Source organism: Urocitellus parryii, chromosome 7 (assembly GCF_045843805.1).
Source record: "Urocitellus parryii isolate mUroPar1 chromosome 7, mUroPar1.hap1, whole genome shotgun sequence".
NCBI classification, from domain to species: domain Eukaryota; kingdom Metazoa; phylum Chordata; class Mammalia; order Rodentia; family Sciuridae; genus Urocitellus; species Urocitellus parryii.
In genome coordinates, this window is record NC_135537.1 from 92,825,026 (window position 1) to 92,846,004 (window position 20,979).

Below are 20,979 nucleotides of genomic sequence, written 5' to 3' on the forward strand. Positions count from 1 at the left end.
GATATAGACACATATTATTTAAAAGCTATCACTTCTAGTTCTACAAAGCAGCTTTTGTAGGAAAAAAAAAAAAACTTCTTTGACTTACTGAGATATGTCAGTGGTATAGTGCTTTGGTTTGGGGTATAGGTAAGCTCAAAAGCCTCCATGTTATTTCTTCATCTGTAACGTGTATCACCAGTGTATGTGAGTACCATCTAATTAGTGTATAGACTTCAGCAATTCATGAAGGTACACTGACAACTTTATAGGGGACATGAGCTTACAAAGATGCTTGCCCTCAGGCCCTACAGATCTGACCACTGATGATTCTGGAGCTTGTGACAATGACATCTAATGTCTCACTGCTGCAAGATGTGGAGGGGACCTCCCCAAGTCCCAAAAGACAACACAAGTGATGCTAGGGCATTAGGAGGCAAGAACTGAAGCCCCAAGGCTGTATTCTAGAGAGAAGAACTTCTTTAGGCTCCATACAGCAGTCATGGTGTCACCAAGGTGAGAGGCATTCATAACACTAATATTATATCTGTAGGAAACTAAGAGTTATGTTTCCCATCCTGTGAGGCCTGAACAGGTACAAGGTATCTAGATGTATCTGAGGATTAGCTACTGGTCCCTAAGGTATAATGGTGTCTAGCTATTGTTGCGTCTTTGATTCTAGGAATTGGGAATTGACCAAGGCGACCTATTTTTGGACTGAATTCTCACTCAGAATCAACTCAGCCCCCCAATGATGTCAAATCCTGTGAGTAATTTGGAATTTTCACTAGTTAAGATTTAACATCTCTGAGTGGGATTTATGCAATTTTCTGGCTTATCCTTTCCTTGGAAATGTGGAAAGCCATTATCATAACCCCTGAAGTTTAGCTTGTAATTGCAGTTTGCTTTGTTCCTTTATGAGATTTTATGTTGTTTGGGGTGCCCACCTCTTCCTTCCCAATTTCCAGACTTCTCACTCAGTTACTTTCCTCAAAATGCAGTCAATCTTAAGCACTTTGTTTCTTCTCTGTGGCAGATGACTGCAGGCTCCTCTATTAAAATCTCTCTCTCTTTCTCTCTTCCCCCACCTCTACTTTAAAAAATACAATTAAACTTTTCCTTTGAATCATTATTGGGAAATTTGATTTTTACATGAACAAACAGATAACACTGCATAAGATACTGGGGAGTGGGTGGTTCAGCTGTTCTGGACGCTGTTGTTTGGTGTGTGGGCCTCCTGAGGGGCTTTCTCTGGAGGGCAGCCAGTGCAGGCCACAGTGACAGGGCCATTCATCCCTGCACACCCTGCCTCTTCCCTGGTGCAGCGTCTGCTGGTGTCCTTCCACATCCTGCAGGCCCAACATGGTGCAAGAGGTGTCAGAGTTCCTGAGCCAGAACCCGTGGGTGGCCGCCTGGGTGGAGGCGCTGTGCTTAGAGGGCAAGACTGACAAACACTGGTGCCACCACTGGGAGTTTTTGCTCCACAACGCTGGGCAACTGGCCCCCGAGGGTGGCCTTGCCTCTGCTGACCCAGAGGAAGTGGGACCTGCAGTCGGCAGATGCAGCAGTTCATCTCCTTTTCCATGGCCTAGGCAAACCACGTATTGCTTGGGTGCTGGTACCCTCAAAAAGTTATGGATAAAATTCTTAGTATGGCTGAAGGCATCAAAATGACCAATGCTCCAATCCACACAACAAGAGACAAACTGGTTGCTAAAATGGGGTATAAGAGCTATCCAAAAAACGAATCAGAAGGAAAAAAACAACTGTGCAGTTGAACGAGATCTTGCAAAAATTTCTGCCAAAACAGAAGGTACATCAGCTCAGCTGGAAAAGAGTTCTACATGTTCCAGGTCATCCACCAAACAGAGAGTAGTGGAAACTCCACTCAGAGCTCTGGCATCTCTGGTCAGAACAGCTCTACATGTGAGGGAGAGTGCTGTTTCCAGTCAAAGCAGCAGCAGTATTTCCTGTCAGTTAACAATGGCAGGATCTGGAAAAGCTTCTGAATCAGAAGCTCCAGATAAGCATGGTTCAGCATCATTTGTTTCTTTATTGTTGAAATCCAATGTGAATAGTCCGTGACCCAGTCCACTGACCCAGACAACAAAGTGGCTCATCTAAAATGAGTGCTTTGAAAGATTCTTCAGTCTCTGCTTCTCAGAGCAGCTCAGAGATTGAGGTGCCCTTGTTGGGTACATCTGGAAGCTCAGAAGTAGAGTCAGCTTTATTGTCTTCTAAACCTAATTTCGAGACAGCTTCAAGTGGATTTACTTGCCAAACTAGAGGCAAGTATTTCATCATCAGTTTCTAAAAACAGTTTCTCATCAGGAACATCATTACTAACTCCCAAGAGAAGCTCAACAAATACATCACTGCTCACTTCCAAAAGCACTTCCAAGGTAGCTGCATCACTGTTAGCTTCCAAGAGCAGCTCCCAGACCAATGGATCTATGGTTTCCAAAAGTACTTCTTTAGCAAGTGTGTCCCAGCTAGCTTCTAAGACTAAGTTATTCTAAGACTAACTTCTAAGTTATCAGAGTAGCACCTCACAGTTTCCTTCTAAAAGTACTTCACAGTCAAGTGAGACTTCTATCAAGTTCTCTTGTTGCAAATTAACCAATGAAGATGTGAAACAGAAGCAACCTTTCTTCAATAGACTGTACAAAACAGTGGCATGGAAATTAGTAGCTGTTGGTAGCTTTAGTATCAATATGAATCATGGAGAGCTCCTAAATACAGCTATTAAGGCTCTGAAAGCAACACTGGATATTTTTTTTTTGTCCCACTAAAAGAAGTGGCAGATTTGCCTCAAAATAAAAGCTCTTAAGAAAGTGTTATTTGAAATTGTGGTGCAAGTCAGTGTACTTGGGCACTGGCTGTGGAAAAAGCAAAAAAAAAAAATGCAAAAGCAGTTGCATCAAGAGAAGCATTGAAGTTATTTCTTAAGAAAAAAATGGTGGTAAAAATATGTAAAAGGAAATACAGAGGCAGTGAGATAGAAGATCTAGTACTCCTTAATGAAGAATCAAGACCTGTAAACTTACCTTCTGCTTTAAAACATTCTCATGAATTGCCATAATCTGTAATATGTCAAAAATATCACTGCATACAGTATCTGGTATTTGAAGAGAAAACTGGCTTACTTTTGTACAGTATAAAGCACAGGCTTTCACAAATTTTGTATTGCTTTTTTCCAGTTTTGGAGAAAAATTTACATTTTAATTCTCTTCACATAAGTAGAAGTTGTAAATAATTTATGAATAACTGTACATATTAAAAAGGTATGCATTAACAGAATACCAGTATGCTGTTTTATTTGCTGAAAAAATACTGACTTCTATTTTTAATGATGTATTAGGTATAATGTGTAGTTCTGTAGAGTCTTAAAATTTTTGTACTACTTTAAATTTGGTGAAAATGTAATAAGTTGTCTACAATGCTTTTTTTAGCAGAATAAACCACATCAAAGAAAAGGGGACCACAGTATTTGAATGTCTGAAAGTCTTGGTTTTAAGAATGTTGCCCATAGTGTTGAACATGTCTGTAAGAGAATAAAAGAAAAAAATAGTTGCCTCAGACTATTTTTATGAGGAGTTGTAAGCATTTTTTTAGATATAAAGCAGTATAATGTACTTATTGTTATTTTGTTCTGAAGTTGTTTTAAATTCACCATGATTTTGACCACTGATGATTCTTTAAGCGGGTTAATTTATATTTTGAGGTAAAATACAATTTACACTTTTTCTTAAAGACATAAATGTTGGTTTCTATATTAAGCATATTTCGTGACTACTATTAACAGTAGTTTAGATATTAGTTGATTTGTATAGATATTAAATGCTTTAAGCTATTTTACCTTTTCAAAAAAAAATTAAGATACTGGGTATTTGAAACTGCCTGATATCCCAGACATCAATTTTATCCTAGAGGAAGCATGCTTTCTGTTTTTCAGTCACTGCCACTGGAATATTTAATGGGAGATATTTGTAATTTTCCTAGTTACTCTGTCAGTCCTTACAACTCGGACTTAGGCTCCAAATTGACTGAGTTATACAAATCTTCCCAGTGCTACTTCCCACATTTTGCAATTGATCCAGATTTTTTAATACATAATATTTTTTATGTATTATTATTTAATACATAATAATTTTTGCTTCTAAACATTTTGTGGAGACTTTTAAAGGGATAAAATGTTAATACCAATACATATTTAAAAACAATGTTTTTGTCAGTAAATTTTAAAAACTATTCAACTCTTTGGAAAGTAAAAGCTAACAAACTTTACTCCTGATGGGAAAAAATGTTTCTCAGATATGCTCATGAAATATATATGTTGAACAAATTATCATATGATTTTTTAATTTAATGATAAATTATTATACCAAGTTTATCCTGTTTTATAAAATATTTGTGTTTTACATGTTTTTGTTACTTTTATACATCCCAGATTCTTTCTGTTACTGAGAATAAAGTTAGTAGTAACACACTGAAAAATAAATAATAAAAATGAAAGTTTCCAAAAATTATGATTATATATGTGTACATATGCTAATTCATAAACTTTTGTTGTGTGTATTGACATTTCAAGTATTTTTTCTTAAGTAAGAAAATTATATATCTACATTCATTCTAGCAGTTTGGTGATAATTTTCATCCATCTTATAGGACTATTGAAGACTCTTACCCTAGTATACCAATTTACAATGTAATTTAAGTATAAGTCAATTCCCTAAACTATTTTTGCTTTGCTTAGAAAATTATAAATGGTGAAGGGACCAGATCGTCAACACTGCTACTGCCTTTGCTACCAGAGCCATAGCTGGCTGGGCAAAAATGGTGGACTACCGGGCATGTGAAACCTCATCGAAATGTCTGACAATGAGAAAGAGAGACACCCCAACAGCAACACAGCCAGCTCTTCCCCTGGTGGCACCAGGCCAGGGTGGAGTGCATGGAGCAGTTCTGGAAGGAGGAGGAAGAGCCGGACGGGGTTGTCATGCAAACCAGTGCAAGGTGTTTGATTGCTATTGGAAGCTAAAGGGGCTGGGAGTTGACTGAAGGTTCCAGGCAGATCTGGAGTGACTGTAGGCTGAGGCACAGAAACTTGCAATGAGGAGTGGAGCTAGGAGCAGAAGATGGAGGAGATGCACAAGAAGGAAAAGAGCATGCCCTGGCTTCAGCAAAAGCATGGTCAATATCAAGCCTGAGAAAGCATAGGAGGATTCAGAGGAAGTGAGGAAGCAGAAACACAAAACCTTTGTGGAGAAGTAGGAGAAACAGATGAAGTCCTTTGGCATTTTCTGCAGCTGGGCTGATAGCCAGAAGTTCCTGTCAGACAATGTCCACTTGGTATGTGAGGAGACAGCCAACTACTTGGTAGTGCATTGATTTGGAGGTGAAGGAAAAATTGTGCACTCATGGAGCAGGTGGCCCACCAGACTATTGTCATGCAGTTCATCCTGGAGCTAACTAAGAGTCTGAAGGTGACCCCTATGCTTGCTTCAGACAGCTCTTTCCTAAGATTAAGATGGCCAATGACCAGTACATGGAGAGCTTTAACCACAAGCTGGAGACCTTCAAGGAGCATGTGCAGAGCTTCTCCAAGCTGTGCCTCAATGAGAAAGCCATGAAGGAGTGTGAGGCAGAGGAGCATGAGAATTGGCTGAGCCCTGGTGCCCTGGACCCTGTTGAGGTCTAAGAATCCCTCCCTGAGGAACTTCAAAAGTACCTTGTTGTGAAGGATGTGCAGATGCTCCAAGACACCAATAGCAAGATGAACCTCATGATGTGAAGTACTACATGCAGCATTGCATTGACTCTGGCCTCTATGTTCCCAACTCCAAGTCCAGAGAGGCCAAGGAGGGGGAGGAGGCAGGGACCCATTACTGGAAGTGGACCCCAAACCAGGTGATGAGAAAGATGTCAGTGGGTGACCAACCCCGGGCACCACCACTTGCTGGCCTTCTGCAGGCCTATCTGCTCCCATTTATAGAAAACCAAAATAGACACCATGTCTCCAGCCTTTGGCTTCCTCTAGTTTTGCTGCTCCCCCCTGTCCTGGGCCCTGACCTGTCTTCCTCTTCCACTGCCCTGTTCCTCAATGGTCATGCAATTTTCTGCTTTGAGTGAAGGGGCTTCAATGCCTGCAGCTCCCTCAACCTGTCAGCATTATGCCAATGCCCCAGGGGTTTGAGGAAGGGCAGAGGTCAACAGTTCTGCCCTCTATTGGGCAGAGAATCCCCAGGCAAGGGGCCAGTCACTGTGAGTCTTTCACGTCTATTTGGTAAATAGCAATGATCATCCAATAAAGTATTTCAAATGCTCAAGAAATGTGTACACATATATAAATTTAGTCAATCAAAAGGGATAAGAATATTAACTGTTAGATGGGATTTTATTTGTATATATAATAAAAATGTAGCAAAACACTCACATGCTTCCCAGTTTCTATAAGTGTAATATCATTTTAAAAAAAACTAAAAATATAAAACATTTATTTCTAAGAATTCTGGAGACTGGATTCCCAAGGTCAAGGTGCCAGCAAATTCCATGTTTGGTAAAAGTTTTATTTCTCATAGACGTTGCCTTTTCAGTGTGTCCTCCTGTGGTATGAAAGTTCCTTTGAAACTTTTGTTATTTTTTTCATGCCTGCTTAAAAATATTAAATGTGAAATGTGAAAATATAAAATATATATGTTAAAGAGTTGTTATGTAGAGTTTCAATATAAGTATGCATTGTGTAATATGAAAGTTGGGTTGAATGTTTTCTTCCCCCCCCAACATTGATCAATTCTTTAGGGTACATCCATTAAAGTTCATTTCTTTTGGCTTTATATATGCAATATTATTTTACCTCTATATGCACTACTTTCTATTGTCTACTCTGCAATAGAACCTCAGAACTTCTTAATTCTATCATCCTTTCTTCCTCCTCCTGGTAATGACAATTTCACCTTCAACTTCTATGGAATCAAATATTTTAGATTCCATGTATTAGTGATAGCATGCAGTACTTTTTCTGTGATTACTTTATTTAGCTAACATAATCTCTAGTTCCACACATTTTCATAAATTACAGGATTTCATTCTTTTATCTGAATGACAGTATTTCATTATGTGTATATATACCACATTTTCTTTATTGGTTCATCTGTTGATGGCGACTTTGGAAGTTTTCACTTTTTGGCAATTGTCAATAATGCTGAAATGAACATGGGAGTACAGAAGTCTCTTCAACATATTGATTTCATTTCCAGTAAATACATACCCAATAGTGGGTTTTCCCAAACAAATGATAGTTCTATGTCAATTTTTTTGAGAAATATCCATTTTTTTCCAAAATGATTGCGACTAACTTACATTTCCAGAAAGCAGTTGTACAAGTTTTCCCTTTTCTTCACATCCCAATTCATTCTTTTGTTGTTGTTTTGATAACCACTGTTCTCACTGGAATGAGTCAATACCTCATTGTTGTTTCTGATTGGATTTTGCTGATGATTAGTGATGTTGAGACCTTTTTCATATACTTGTTTTCTATCTGTATGACTCTTTGAGAAGTGCTCAGATACAGTTCCCATTTTTAATCAAGTTATTGTTTTTAACTATAGAGTTTTTGGATTTTCTGATACATTCTGGTTATTAACCCATTGCCATCTGTATAGATTGTGAATATTTTCTCCATTCCATAGGTTGTCTCTTTACTCTCTGGGTTGTTTCCTTTTCTCTACACAAATGAAAATATCTTCTACAATATTTATCCTGGATCTGATTAGTGTTCCTTTAGTCCCCCTCATCGAAGTTCTGTTTTATTTATCATATTCTAACCTGGTTTCAGCCCCACCCTCTCTTGACCTCCAGTATCTCATTCACTTTCCAAAGAAGTAGCTAATTAGTAAATTTTAAATGTGAGAGTAAGTAAAGTGAAGAATCTATACTAATGTTTTATAACATTTAATTTATCAACAAACATGTACATTTGTCAAATATTAGGTGCTATTCTCAGGAACAGAGAATCAAATATTAATATTATTTTTTAAAATAATAACACTTAATAGACAATACAGGCCTGTTTAGTTGATGTGTATCATTCACTGGTGTGATTGTGATGATAATAAGAAGTAATTGCTGGAAATTAAAAAAGAGGCAAGGGACCCTAATTTGGCCTGTGTTTGACAGAGAGCTTTTCTATAAGAGCTGAAATAAATGTCAAGTCTTAGAAAATCTTAATTAGGACTCTCTGTTTACAAAGAAGTTGTGTTTATTCCTTTTTGTGTGTGTGGTGCTGGGGATTGAACCCAGGGCCTTGTGCATATAAAAAATTATGAACAGAAATATTGTGTAGCCTTTGAAACAGTCATGATCTAAATGTCTGCTTCATTCTGAACTAGGTCAGGATGGAGTTCCTGCCACTGTCCATAAAGACAATGGCAGCTTTTCTGACATGCCATTGAGAACACTGGACTAAATGAGACATTTTACGAATTATAGAATACCTCTTTGTTTTTGTTGTCTTGGTGTTTACTGAGTTTACTACATTGCTAGGCGACCTCAGGTAAGATCTTGTCCTGCTCTGGGCTCGTTTCCCCCATTTGAAAAGTAACAAGGCTTACCACAGTGATGTTATAGGACCATTAATGCTTTACCATGTCTGGTAGGAAGTTCTGTTGCTTGCACTCAATGCATTTCTCTGCATCAGTGATCAGAATCACCCTAAGGTTAAAAAAAAATGAACTTCGAAATGAATTAACAAAGACTAATTCACTCTGATCCTCCATTATGTTCCCCACACCATTGTGCCCACAGCATCCCCCCAAAAAAGCCTTCAATAGTCATAGTGGTCACTTTGATTGAGTACTTATTATGTGCTAGGCACTATTCAGCATACAAATCCTCAATGAGCTACAAGTAGGACCTCCATTTAACATAGAAAATGAGCCACAGATAGGTTAATTAATTTATCCAGGATCACATAGCTCAATAAAAAGCCCATCAGGGTTTTAAATCCATGCCATTTTGTTTTTTACTTCATACCCCTCAAACCAAAGGTGCAATAACTGGGAGGATATCAGATGTGTAATTGATTTGTGGCAGAAGTAGTCTTGGGTAAGTGGAACCTTCTAGTGATGCAGACAGTGTCCTATTCTCAGAGGCTGCCTTACCTGGTCTTAAGAGGCCCTCTCAGCCTACGGGAGAACAGACTACCTCTTTCCAGTCTGGTGGTTTAAGAAAATATTCAATTATCTGAGCTGTAACATTCACATGTGCTCTGCTGAGCTGAGGAGGCTGCGCTGCATCCTGTCAGAGATCATAAGAGTGACATCACTTTTAAGAAAACAAGCCTATGGCCAATTGTTCAAGATTGATTAAGTCATAAGCCAGCACAGGCAACCAGCAGAGGGGACACTATTATCTTCTCTAAACACACTGCCTACCCTTTGCAAAGATGACCTGGACCAGGGTCCAGGGGCTTGGAGGATGGCCTGGGCATAGAACTGGTGACTCCCAGCTGACATCTTCCCTGCTCAGGAACTCCTTGAAAATGCTTTAATGGAGACTTGCATGTAGATGTGTGGGAGGAACTGCTTGCTTGAGCCTCAGGTCCAGATAAAGGAGGATTTCAAGCCTTATCAGACTGTGGGCAAAGGAAGTTTCAATATTTCTTTAACCCAGAACTTCCAACATTCATTTGAACATAAGATCCTTATAAGCATGACCAGAATGGAGACATTTTAGAAGTGATCTTGGAGGACTGGTCTTAGTAACTAACAGAAGTTTCAAGTGGTCTTCCTGATCTCATAAAGGAATTCTGTATATATTTTGAAGACTGAGTAAGATGGTGAAGGGATGGAGAGAGATTTGAAGGACCAAGGGGCTATTTCAGAGCAGCAAATGATCCCTAGGAGGATCCTAATTTGGATTGTGGAGAGATTTCCTCCCTCATTCCAGACAGCAGAGCCAGGGTCCATGAGGGTAGGAAAGGGGTTAGAGACTGTACCTGATATCACTTCCTCTAGTATTCTGGGTTTCAGAGTAAAGAAATGCAACCCTAAAATAAGCCAGGCATGTCACATTAATCTGACCTTAGGAAAATTCTTATAAATAAAACAGTTCCAATAAAAGCTGTATGAGATCATCACAGTTTATCTCATTTTGACAGTAATAAAACCAAGCCTGTAACTCCAGGGTCATCTCAACACCAATGAGGGGAAACATTTTAAGTATAAAAAGAAAAGTGATTTGGAGTCAAATAACACTTTTTAATGTGTATTAGCAATAAGCAGAAATACAATACTGGCTTGAGGAGAGATCCAGAGATATAAAGAGAATGGAACTAAATCAGTTTCCCTCTACCTCCATTTTAATGTGGAAGACTGCACACTCCTTCTCAATCTCTCAACAGCTGCTGGCTTAGTGTTCCCCCTTCACTAAAGAGAAGGTTTGGTGGAAAAGGGTGGCAGACAGGATGCAGCAGGAAGGTACCATGGGCTGGTGGTGCATGGATTCCCAGATCTGGGTTCCCAACCTGGCTGAGCCCTGATTCCTCTGCTGGGACTCAGATTTCTCCTGTGAGTGCAGGCACGTGATCTGGCCAATGGGGATTAGGAATCCAAGTCCTCTCATTTAGCCAAGCATATGGAAATGATTCTAGGATGCACTTGAGCAACCCAAGGGCCTTCTAGCCCTTGGCTTGATGTGTGGGCTGTAATCCACCTCACACCATTCTAACCCCCAACCAGGGCTGAGCTCAGCACCAAGATGAGCCTTGCAGGAGTTTTCTTTGACAGGGCAGCTCAGCTCAGGAATATCAGGTGAACTTTCTAAAGGGGATGGTTTGTCAGTGGGACCTTAGGCTGAAAGCTAAGCCCTGGGAAGATTCTGCCATCATCTAATTACCAGGTCCCCAGTTAGACTCAAGGAGCTACAGTCTGCTTGTTCAGATGGGACACAGTTTTTTGCTCACCCTCCTCTTTCCAGAAAGGGCAGGGGCCCATTGGTGGCTTTTGGTGGGTTCCTAGGGTGGGCACAGGCAGCTGGGTGGCTATGCACAGCCAGATGGTGCAGGGTCTTTGAAGAGAGGTGTGGATTTCATTCTGGACCCCAGGCTGAGGTTGGGGATTGCCCACCTAACTTTGGTGAGGTGTGAGGTTTTCACCTTCTTGCTTAAACCCATTTAATTAAGTGTGACAGGTAGCTTCAGTCTCACTGAAGAAAAGATCTGGAGCAAAAGTGCAAAAGCCTCTGGTGGCAGGTGAACAACTTAAAAGAAGCTCTTGAGGAAGGAGGCAATAGGGAGAGGTGGGGACTGGGGCAACCCAGGAGTTCATGCTCCATGAAAAGGAGAGTATGCTTATCAGCTCTAGCTGACCACATCTCTCAAGAGAAAGTGATTCAGGTACACTTCAAACTGCAATGATTCCAAGAGAGACCAAGAGTCTGTACTTTTATGTGAAATATCTCAATCTTATAATGTGGGAACAACTTTAATTTAAAAAAAATAATGAAGTGTCACATCAGCTAAACAAAACACATATGGGAGCTGGATGAGGCTTGCAAACTATATGATCTCTGGTCTTGAACTTCTTGAACCACAACTGCAAGTTGAGTGGACTGAGGTGCACAGTGACATCATCTGCACCAACAGCAGCATTTCAAGCCCTGGGCTCAGCAAGAACTACAAAAACCTTTGCTCATTTGGCCTGCAATGTCCACTTCTCTCAAGAGGTTTTCAGGGTTCAATGGCTCTGTGGACTTGACCAAGGGGACTTCCAAAGGGGCCTATGTTCCTCAGCACAGCCACTGTGGCTATGCAGACATAAAACTCTGCAGCCACCCCTGGGGAGGAGAATGAAAGTGCTCGAATGTCAGGGCTGGGCAGGGCCTTCCTGAGGCATTGGAAATTGTGTCCCTCCATGGAAAGCAGCAACCTACTTGTGGCCACATGCATTCAGATCACAGCCTGAGCAGCTCCACACCCACCTTGGTGTGTCTGACAAAGGAAAGATGCCTAGAAATGGCCAAAGGAAGGCCAAGTGTGTGACAGTCTTCATGCTGACAACTCTGAGGAATGACCTCTCACCACCATCATGCTCTGTACCATCTCTAGTCTCTTTTGCTGGATGCCTTTCCCTGGAGTTCTCCAGTGCCCTCCACATCCTCTGGCCTGAAGGGCTTCCCTGAGAAGGTGCAGCTGGCTATGAGCCAGAGACAATGGTTAAAAGGTCCCAGAGCTTATGGGACAGAGACAGAAGCTCTCTCATTGAACAATCCTGGGGGTTGCTGGATCATTGACTAAGTCCCTTTGGGTCCTGTTATCAGTCCCTGGAGGATACAGATTTTAGGTGAGTGTCACTGCCCCTGGTACAACCGTGCTCAAAAAAAGCTAATGTGATAGCAACAGATGATGATGTGATGAACACACTTATTCAGTGCTTAATGTCATCTTTACACATGAACCGCATTCAAAGAGAGGAACTGTATAAAGTTTAAAAGCTGAGCATTAAAGAAGGGAAAGCCTAAGAACTTTTTTTGTGGAGTAATACCTACCGAAAGGAGGTGGAAATGAAAAGCTAACTTTATTTGAACAGAAACTGAAAAAAAATTGCAATTGCTAATGATCCCCTGAAAAATACTAGTAGATTTATCAGCTTCAAAATACCATCAGCAATAACTGAAGAGGAGATTAGTGAAGCAAAGATAACACAATGGAACATTACTCATAAATAAAAGAGAATAAAATCATGGCATTTGCAGGTAAATGGGTGGAGTTAGAGAAGATAATGCTATGTGAAGTTAGCCAATCCAAAAAAAAAATGCTGAATGTTTTCTTTGATATAAGGAATCTGATTCATAGTGGGATAGGGATCAGGAGCATGGGAGGAATAGACAAACTCTATTGAGGGGTTGGAGGAGAAGGGAGGGGGCATGGGTTTATTAATGGTGGTGAAATGAGATGATCATTATTATCCAAAGTACATGAAGACTTGAGTTGGTTTGAATATACTGTGTATACAACCAGAGACATGAAAAATTTTGCTTTATATGCATGATAGGAATCGTAATGCATTCCACTGTCATATATAAATAAATTTAAAGAAAATAACTGGCAATAAATCACTTGCCAAGGACCTTAATGCTCTTGCAGCTTCTGGGCTATTTCATGTTGCATACAATGGACAGCATATTACACGTGTGCTGATTTTGCTTTTCTGGCACATGACCTATGAGAGGTTTTTCTTACACCACAGCAAGTTCACCCAAGCATTAGAATTTACACAAGTGCAAATTGGGAAAGGCAGCACTGAATAATGTCTTTGAAATAAATGGAGCTCCTCATCAACAAATATAAAAACAAGATAAAACTCTGCTAGCATACAAAAATGTAGACCCCCATATTGGCCAGGCATGAGTTCAAAAAACAAAAAAGTTTAATGAAACACTAAGCACATTATGCTAATTATTGTCACCTGCAAAACATATCCTAAAACCTTTCTAAAATTCAACATCCTTTTTCCTGTTTCAATTACATATATTCACCATAAAATTCCATATTCCTAATGATTTTGATTTAGTTCATTCAAATGTGAATTTTTTTTCAAAAAGATATTCATGTATGATGCATTAACCTAAAAAGCCCAATAATAAAGTTCCACAGAACAATTGATAAGAAGAGAAAAATGCCTCTTCCACCAACTTTACACAGAATGGCTGGAAAACACCCATCAAAGTCAACATTTATATCAAATGATTAATTAATGTTGTGAGTAGATGTACAATGATACATGGAATCCAGCTATTTAAATGCCCACTTTGCCTCCTGAGTGACATCAGAAGAACCTAGGATATTGATTCACCACCTATTAATTCACTTCTATGAAGAAAAGTAATATCTTCCTACTGCTAGGCACAACAGAGGGAGAAAATGCAGCGCCAAGGAGCTGCTCGCTCTTGTCATCACCTCTACATTTCTAAGCTGACATTGAGGTTGATTTTAACCCTGCCCACCTGTACTAGACCACTTGATTTGCAAAGTGCCAGAGAAGTTGGTCCAAAAGTTTCTTACTGTGCCAAGACTTGTGCAGGTGTTCCTTTGAATTTTATTTCATGAACTCCTTGTAAACATTCTTTCTTTTTAAGAATAGTCTGATCAAGCCCCACATCAGCTGTTTTATGTGAATGTGCATGGGCACTCTCTCATCTAGCAAGGAGGTCCACGGAACAGGATAGAGGAGAGTGTGGCTGCAGAGTTCCTAATAAAGACCTCCAGAGACCAAGCAGGAAGCAGGTCTGATTTTATTGCATAGTTACCAGTGGCTAAGCAGATTACAGGCAGCCACCAATACAACTTCTTGCCAACTCTCCTTGAAGCAACCAATTAAGGAGTGGACCATGGAACAAGTGCAGGGACTGCAACATGAGGCCTTATGCCCAGAGGTGTGCCTATGGGGTAAGTGGTTTGCCACTGACACTCCTTGCACAGGGGAGTGGATTGCCACTCAGATGGCATTAATGCATGCCATGTGTGCAGTAGTCCATGCAATTGTCCCAACATGAGTGGAGTTACCTATCAGTTACTGATGATTGTCCCTCCCTTGGATGCCTACAATTAATGAGGCAAGGTCACTGGTGAAGCATTGAGAACTCCTACTCCAGCTTCCTTCTGAAAACTTTTACTATAACAATGCTTCCATTTTAAGCCTGTTGTGTTTCCAACCACATTCTATTGACTTGATTCAGCAAGGGAGACAATGTTTAAAAGCATTGAGGATCTACATTATCTGAAGAGGGTGGGTATGTCAAGTGACTGGGTCTTCTTCTTCCAGTCTGACCTCCATGGAGAGCTTTGCAGGAAAATGATCCCAAGTCATATCCAATCACTTTCATATTTGAAGACAATACTGCCAGAAGCTTTAGTTTCCTGCTGAGACTTGCAGTCCTGGAGTGTGTCATGAAAGTTTTGTCCCAGTCTGTTTCAGTGAGAAAAGTATTGTGGCTGGGCTTTGGCCATATACAATCTTAGTGATCCATGTCGGCCTGGGGCAGGATTAGAGGCAGGGAACTTCAGATAAAGAGAACTCTCTTATCATTATCATTTAGAAAGGATTTTGGGTTAATTTTAACCCTAACCCCAGCTTTATAACAACAAACAGTAACAATTCATTTTTGACAAATACTCCCTCCTCCAGGACATTCCCTAAAAAAAATACTAGCCAGAAGATATCTAGTCAAAATGAAAGGCTGAGAGAGGGTGTTGCCTCTCTCCTATCATTTCAGGGACTGGGAAGCCTGAGGCAGGCAGGAGGATCATGAGTTCAAAGCCAGCCTCAGCAAGTTCTGGAGGCCCTAAGCACCTCAGAAAAAAATGGACTTACAAAATTTTCAGCCCTCCTGATGGTTCTGTTTACTGTAATTCCCCTCAGGAGTGATGGCACTGAGATTAGCTTTCATAAAAACATTTCCATTGAACTTCCCATCATTCACTTCTAGTCAAAATCCTGCTACCTTGGTTTTGATTCTTTCTAATGAAATGGCTAACTTTGTTAACGATGCTCCTGTGAAATGTTGGGAAAGCACAATAAGAATCAGGACAATCAAAGTGGAACAGGCTGGCATCCAGCGACTTGAGATTCAATAGCACGGAGATTGAGGCTGTTTGATAATTGCACTTTCTTTCTCTCTCCAGTGGGCATTTTGGGGCCTTGGATGCCATGGGTCCTAATTAGTGCACGCTGTGAAATCCTGGCTTCTCTCCAAATACTTCCTGATGTCACAGACAGGCAGACTGACAGTGCTATGATGTCACCGTTCCCCAGACAAGCGGAGAGGCTCCCTGTCAGCACAGGGGAGTGGATTCTTCTGACAAAGATTGAAGACAAGCCGCAGCTCAATTGTGATGATATGAAAGAAGACCAAGGGACTGAGCCCCAGGGGCATGCTCTTTTCAAGAAATGCCATCCCAACCTTTTTCCCCAGTGGAAGCAGAGCTAGAGTCTGTTGGGGTGCGGCTCATCTGTCCTGTGGTCAGTCCTGCTTTTTCCAGGTCTGAGCTGCAAGCTGAAGTCCACCTGCCTGCACCACCCTCCACTGCCTCTATGAGACACAGTACATGTTTGGCCACACCAGGCAAGCTAGCCACCTAGACAACAGCATCCTGCAGCAGGCAATTGCTCCTCCCCGCCACCCACCTCCATCACTCCCCCCACCTCACCGAGCCGCCCAGGTCCAGTGGGCCTGGAGGGTCACAGGGATGCATGAGGATGGGAGGATCACCCAGCAAAGCACCAAACCCTAGTCCAGACTGACTCCTCCAGGCCCTGGCTCCCCAGAGATGATATATCGCTCAGCCAGGGAAATGGCCTAGGGCCCCTAGCAGCTTTATGGAGTGGCAGGAGTGGTGGCTGTTCACATCTGAAGGCAGTGGAGCATCAGTGCACCTCTGTGATCTCATCACACAAACTCTGGCGAGGTTCCCCGCCATTCATAGCAAGCCAATACAGGTAACAGCTTGAATCTTGATTGTTCTCATCAGAATATATGGGGTCTTCATTTAATATTCACCTATGAATAGTTTATATCTTCAGTTTTTTTTAAAATATTTCTTAGTTATAGATGGATGCAGAACTTTTGTTTACTTTTATGTAGTGCTAAGGATCGAACCCAGTGCCTCATGGGTGGAAGGTGGTTTTCTGAAAATAATAAGCATTCCCTTAACAAGGAACAAGAAGAATATCTATTGGATGCAGAACTCTATAGGGTCTGATATCACTATCATATTTTACTAAATATACTTTTTTATATCCTTTATATTTCTAAGGTGAGAATGAATGAATGTATAATTTAAACATAGCTTAATAAAAAATTTATATAGGAACCTGAATTTTCTCCTAATTTCATAATTCTGAGGATGACTCACAACCCATTTTGAAACAAAAATATAGACATTACACAAAATTTATTAATCAGATTCAATGACATTTGTCTGATGTACATGAATCTCTACATATCATCAATGTAAGCATTTCAGCATACACACAATGCAAAACCTACATTATTAGCATGCCCATTTCAAAACTCTTATCCTCTTTAATACAACACTTATATTTTGTTTTGCTGATTTTTTTAATAACAGTTTTGTTCTGTTTGTGTGTGTGCATGTCCATGTGTACATATATAATATGTACATATGTAATTGTATATGTACAAACAGTGAAATGGATTGTGGAGACCCCTCTCACCTTCTGTATGGGTTATATCAAATATTGCTTGATTTTCACAATACTGAATAGCACTGTTCTTCTATGAGATGGTAAGATAACATTTGCACTGATATTATTATGCGGTGAGTCCATGTGCTATAGCTATTTGTATAATTATATTGTTACTTCTACTATACAAAGATAATAAAGTTACAAATAAATTTACATAATGTATAATTTCCTCAGGATTTTCCAAGATACAATAACTTCCTACAGTAATAATAGGTTATATATGAGAAGTGACTTCAATTAAAATTTCGAGAATGCTAAATTAAACAAAATGGTTTGGTTTGTAAAAGTTTATATATAACATGCCACTGAAAGTGAAATAGATATAGTATGATAAAAAATACACTATGATGTTTCTCAAAAAAATTCTTGATCAATCATCATTTTTCTTGGAAGTCTTAGCCCAACAAGTATTTGGTAAAATGCATTATATTCATAATAATATTGTGATTTGTATTGCACAAAATATACAAAGTGAATTTTATTTGATTTTCACAAAAAATTGTGTGTAGCTAAATCAAAAATTGATATTACCTAATCATTAGTTGACAAAACTCATGTTTAATATGTGAGATATAACTTTCATTGCAAATCCAAAATAAAATGGGTTCAAATTTCTACTAAAACTGTGCTGTCTTCATTACCATATTAGAAACACAAGCTTATATTTTTATTTTCTTTGTATTTCTTTCTGCACCTGGAACAGTAATGTGTGCCTTGTTACATACTTTAAAATATACTGTTACTTCAAACTTCATCTGATTTAGTAGTAAATTCTCATTAAAGCAATAAGCTTGTAAGCAAGATGTATCGCTGTGTACCTAATATATTGGGTCACAGTGATATGATAAATTATTTTTATTTAATTAGTTTAAGCTAGTTTAAGCTCAAAAGCCTGTTAAAACTGCAAATAATTCTGTCTTCTTTTCTCTGAGATATGTGAACCTAGACTACAGTGAAAATCAGGTATAAATGATGAATTAGAAAATCTCTTCTGACACAGCTCTAGGTATGAAATGGAATGATTAATCCAGACCATAACAAATATAAATGGAGTTTTACCTGTTCTATTAGGCCAACCACAGACCATTTGTCTGAAGACAAGTAATGATTGAGGCAATGTACACTAAAAAGGGCTCTATTGATGTGGACTGGTAATTAACCAGAACCCCCCAAAATCTGGTCATGAATAACAACAACAATGTTGTATATATGCTTATTACACTTATGTGTAATATATAATACATATTATATATATATATATATATATTACATATATAACACACACACACATATATATAAACATATCCACATATAGAACTGATTTCAACCCCCTTGAAAATGTATGATATTTAATCTCATGTCTTTAAACTGTATTATTTTTAAAGGAATTTTCCCATCTAAGAATCTAAGACACTGAGTCATCTCACTGCTTTAATGACTCCATAAAATTTCTTTCTCTTCCCCTATCACTGTGAATGTTATTATTATGAATATTCTATGTCTACTAATCCAGAATTAAATTGAAAATTTTACCTAAAAATCAATTAAAATAAATATAGTAACTGTCTAATCATTAAATATAAACAATAGTGCCTTTAAAAAATCAATTGAATATTTTTGATACAAAGAAATGAATTTGCTTTGTGAATTATCTAGAATATAATCTCAGTTCTTCCTTTTAGAATGAATAGCCTCTGATCATACCTGATTTAGCAGATTGTCAATGTTTGCTAAAATCTCATGTGGTATAATTAACTTGGAAAATATAATTTGCAGCAAAACTTTCTTTATTCACAAATAGCAATATATCTTCTATCAGATATAGAAAAATATATTTTAATGATACAAAACAAAATATGGTAGATATTCTCTATCAGGTTATTTGTTAATGCTGGAGGTACCTGGGCTCAAAGGAGAAGTTGATCCAAAACTATTTGAAAAGTTTTAGAAAAGAGAAACAAATACAAACATATTTCTTTGCTTATTTGCTATGTTTGAGTTTTGTAAGTATCAGAAGAAAAAGTGCACTTTTATACAGGTTTAGAGTATATGATGTTAATAGGATGAATGGAACACTTCTGAAAAAGGAATCTGTAATGTTGCCATCTACATAGACCAGTGGAAAAAGGAAGGCTAATCGGTTTGAGGAGAAAAAACCTAGTGGCCCCTTTTCTTTTTCCTTTAAGTGATATAGAAAGATTTATATCTGTTCATCTGACCAAACCAGGACAGAATGTGTGATATCGGAAGGTGATTTCTGACACTCTTCTTTCAGCATGTCTGCTTCCTCAGGCAAGAAACAGTAACATCACAGAGTGGCTAGATGTTTTACTCTCCCCATTTTTGTAGACTGTTACCAAGGTGAGGTTCTCTCTAAGTAGCAGCAATAGTTCTTCCTATGATGAGTGCACTTACTCTTAACATGAGAAATTATAGATGATCTGAATCATCCTGTTTCCCCAAAACAAAAACAAAACCTTCAATTTTACATATACACTTTTGGGTGCTATTGGTGAGTGTCCATCACACCTGTAATGTAAGCAAAAAGAGATTAAAACAACAACTAAAAAACAAAAACAAAAATCAAACTCTGGCTTGGTGGTGAAGTGCTTATCTGGCATGGAGGAAGCCCTGGATTTGATCCTGAGCACCACAAAAATATTTAAAACATATTAAACAGAAGATCAAAAAGTCATGTAAATATTAAAAGGTCCTTTACTTCCCCCTATCCAATTAAAAAAAGTCAATGGACCTTTATTTTATTTATTTACATGTGGTGCCTCGCACATGCTAGGAAAGCACTCTAACAATGAGTCATACCCATGTCCACTCCTTTATTGTTTTTGATTTTTGCCATTTAATTTGAAAATTTCCTTTAAGGTAAGATCTTTTTTTTACAGGTCAATATATTTTCTCTTAAGTCATGTGTTTAGGAAGCAGCCCTTGTACTTGAAATAGCTATGTGCAGATGTCCATGAGTTCAGTGACACTCAGTGCTACATTAGCCATAATTTTGCTTTCTTCCTGCCACCCTCACCTGAATAAGCTAGTGATTTAGCTTTTCAAAATATACAATAAGTTCCTTTTTTATTCATTTATTTGAAATCATCTTTAATTTCAACAGCCACTCTGTTTGGTTCTACCTCAAATATCTTCTCAATTCTTCAACTTCATACCTGTCCATTGCAAATCCCTTACTCAAGGAAAGTATCACTGTCTGACTGTCACATTGTAGCTTTCTCTGCTTCCTCTTATCCTCCTATCAAACCAAGTCTCTTACACAGGGAAATGGAAACTATCATTTAATAAGACCATACCATTTCCTTCCCACTAAGAGCAATATGCAAATTCAGTATCCTTGCAGGATGCAGCCACTTCCACTTCTTCTACTTTACCATCTACCATCCTCCAAACTTTTCCTTGGAATGGCCTTTCCCTAGAGGTGGTGATGTTTTGCTCATTTATTTCATTTCTTTTGATACAAAGAAATGAATTTGCTTTGTGAATTATCTAGAATATAATCTCAGTTCTTCCTTTTAGAATGAATAGCCTCTGATCATACTTAATTTAGCAGATTGTCAATGTTTGCTAAAATCTCATGTGGTATAATTAACTTGGAAAATATAATTCACAGTAAAACTTTCTTTATTCACAAATAGCAATATATCTTCTATCAGATATAGAAAAATATATTTTAATGATTCAAAACAAAATATGGTAGATATTCTCTATC

General features: G+C 38.8%; 2 pseudogenes; both read left to right on the forward strand.

The window, feature by feature from the left end:
* Positions 1-1,341: 1,341 nt before the first annotated feature.
* Positions 1,342-3,061, forward strand: LOC113177718 (CDKN2A-interacting protein pseudogene; annotated as a pseudogene).
* Positions 3,062-4,838: 1,777 nt separating this feature from the next.
* LOC113177717 (hsp90 co-chaperone Cdc37 pseudogene) lies at positions 4,839-5,915 on the forward strand (annotated as a pseudogene).
* Positions 5,916-20,979: the final 15,064 nt, after the last annotated feature.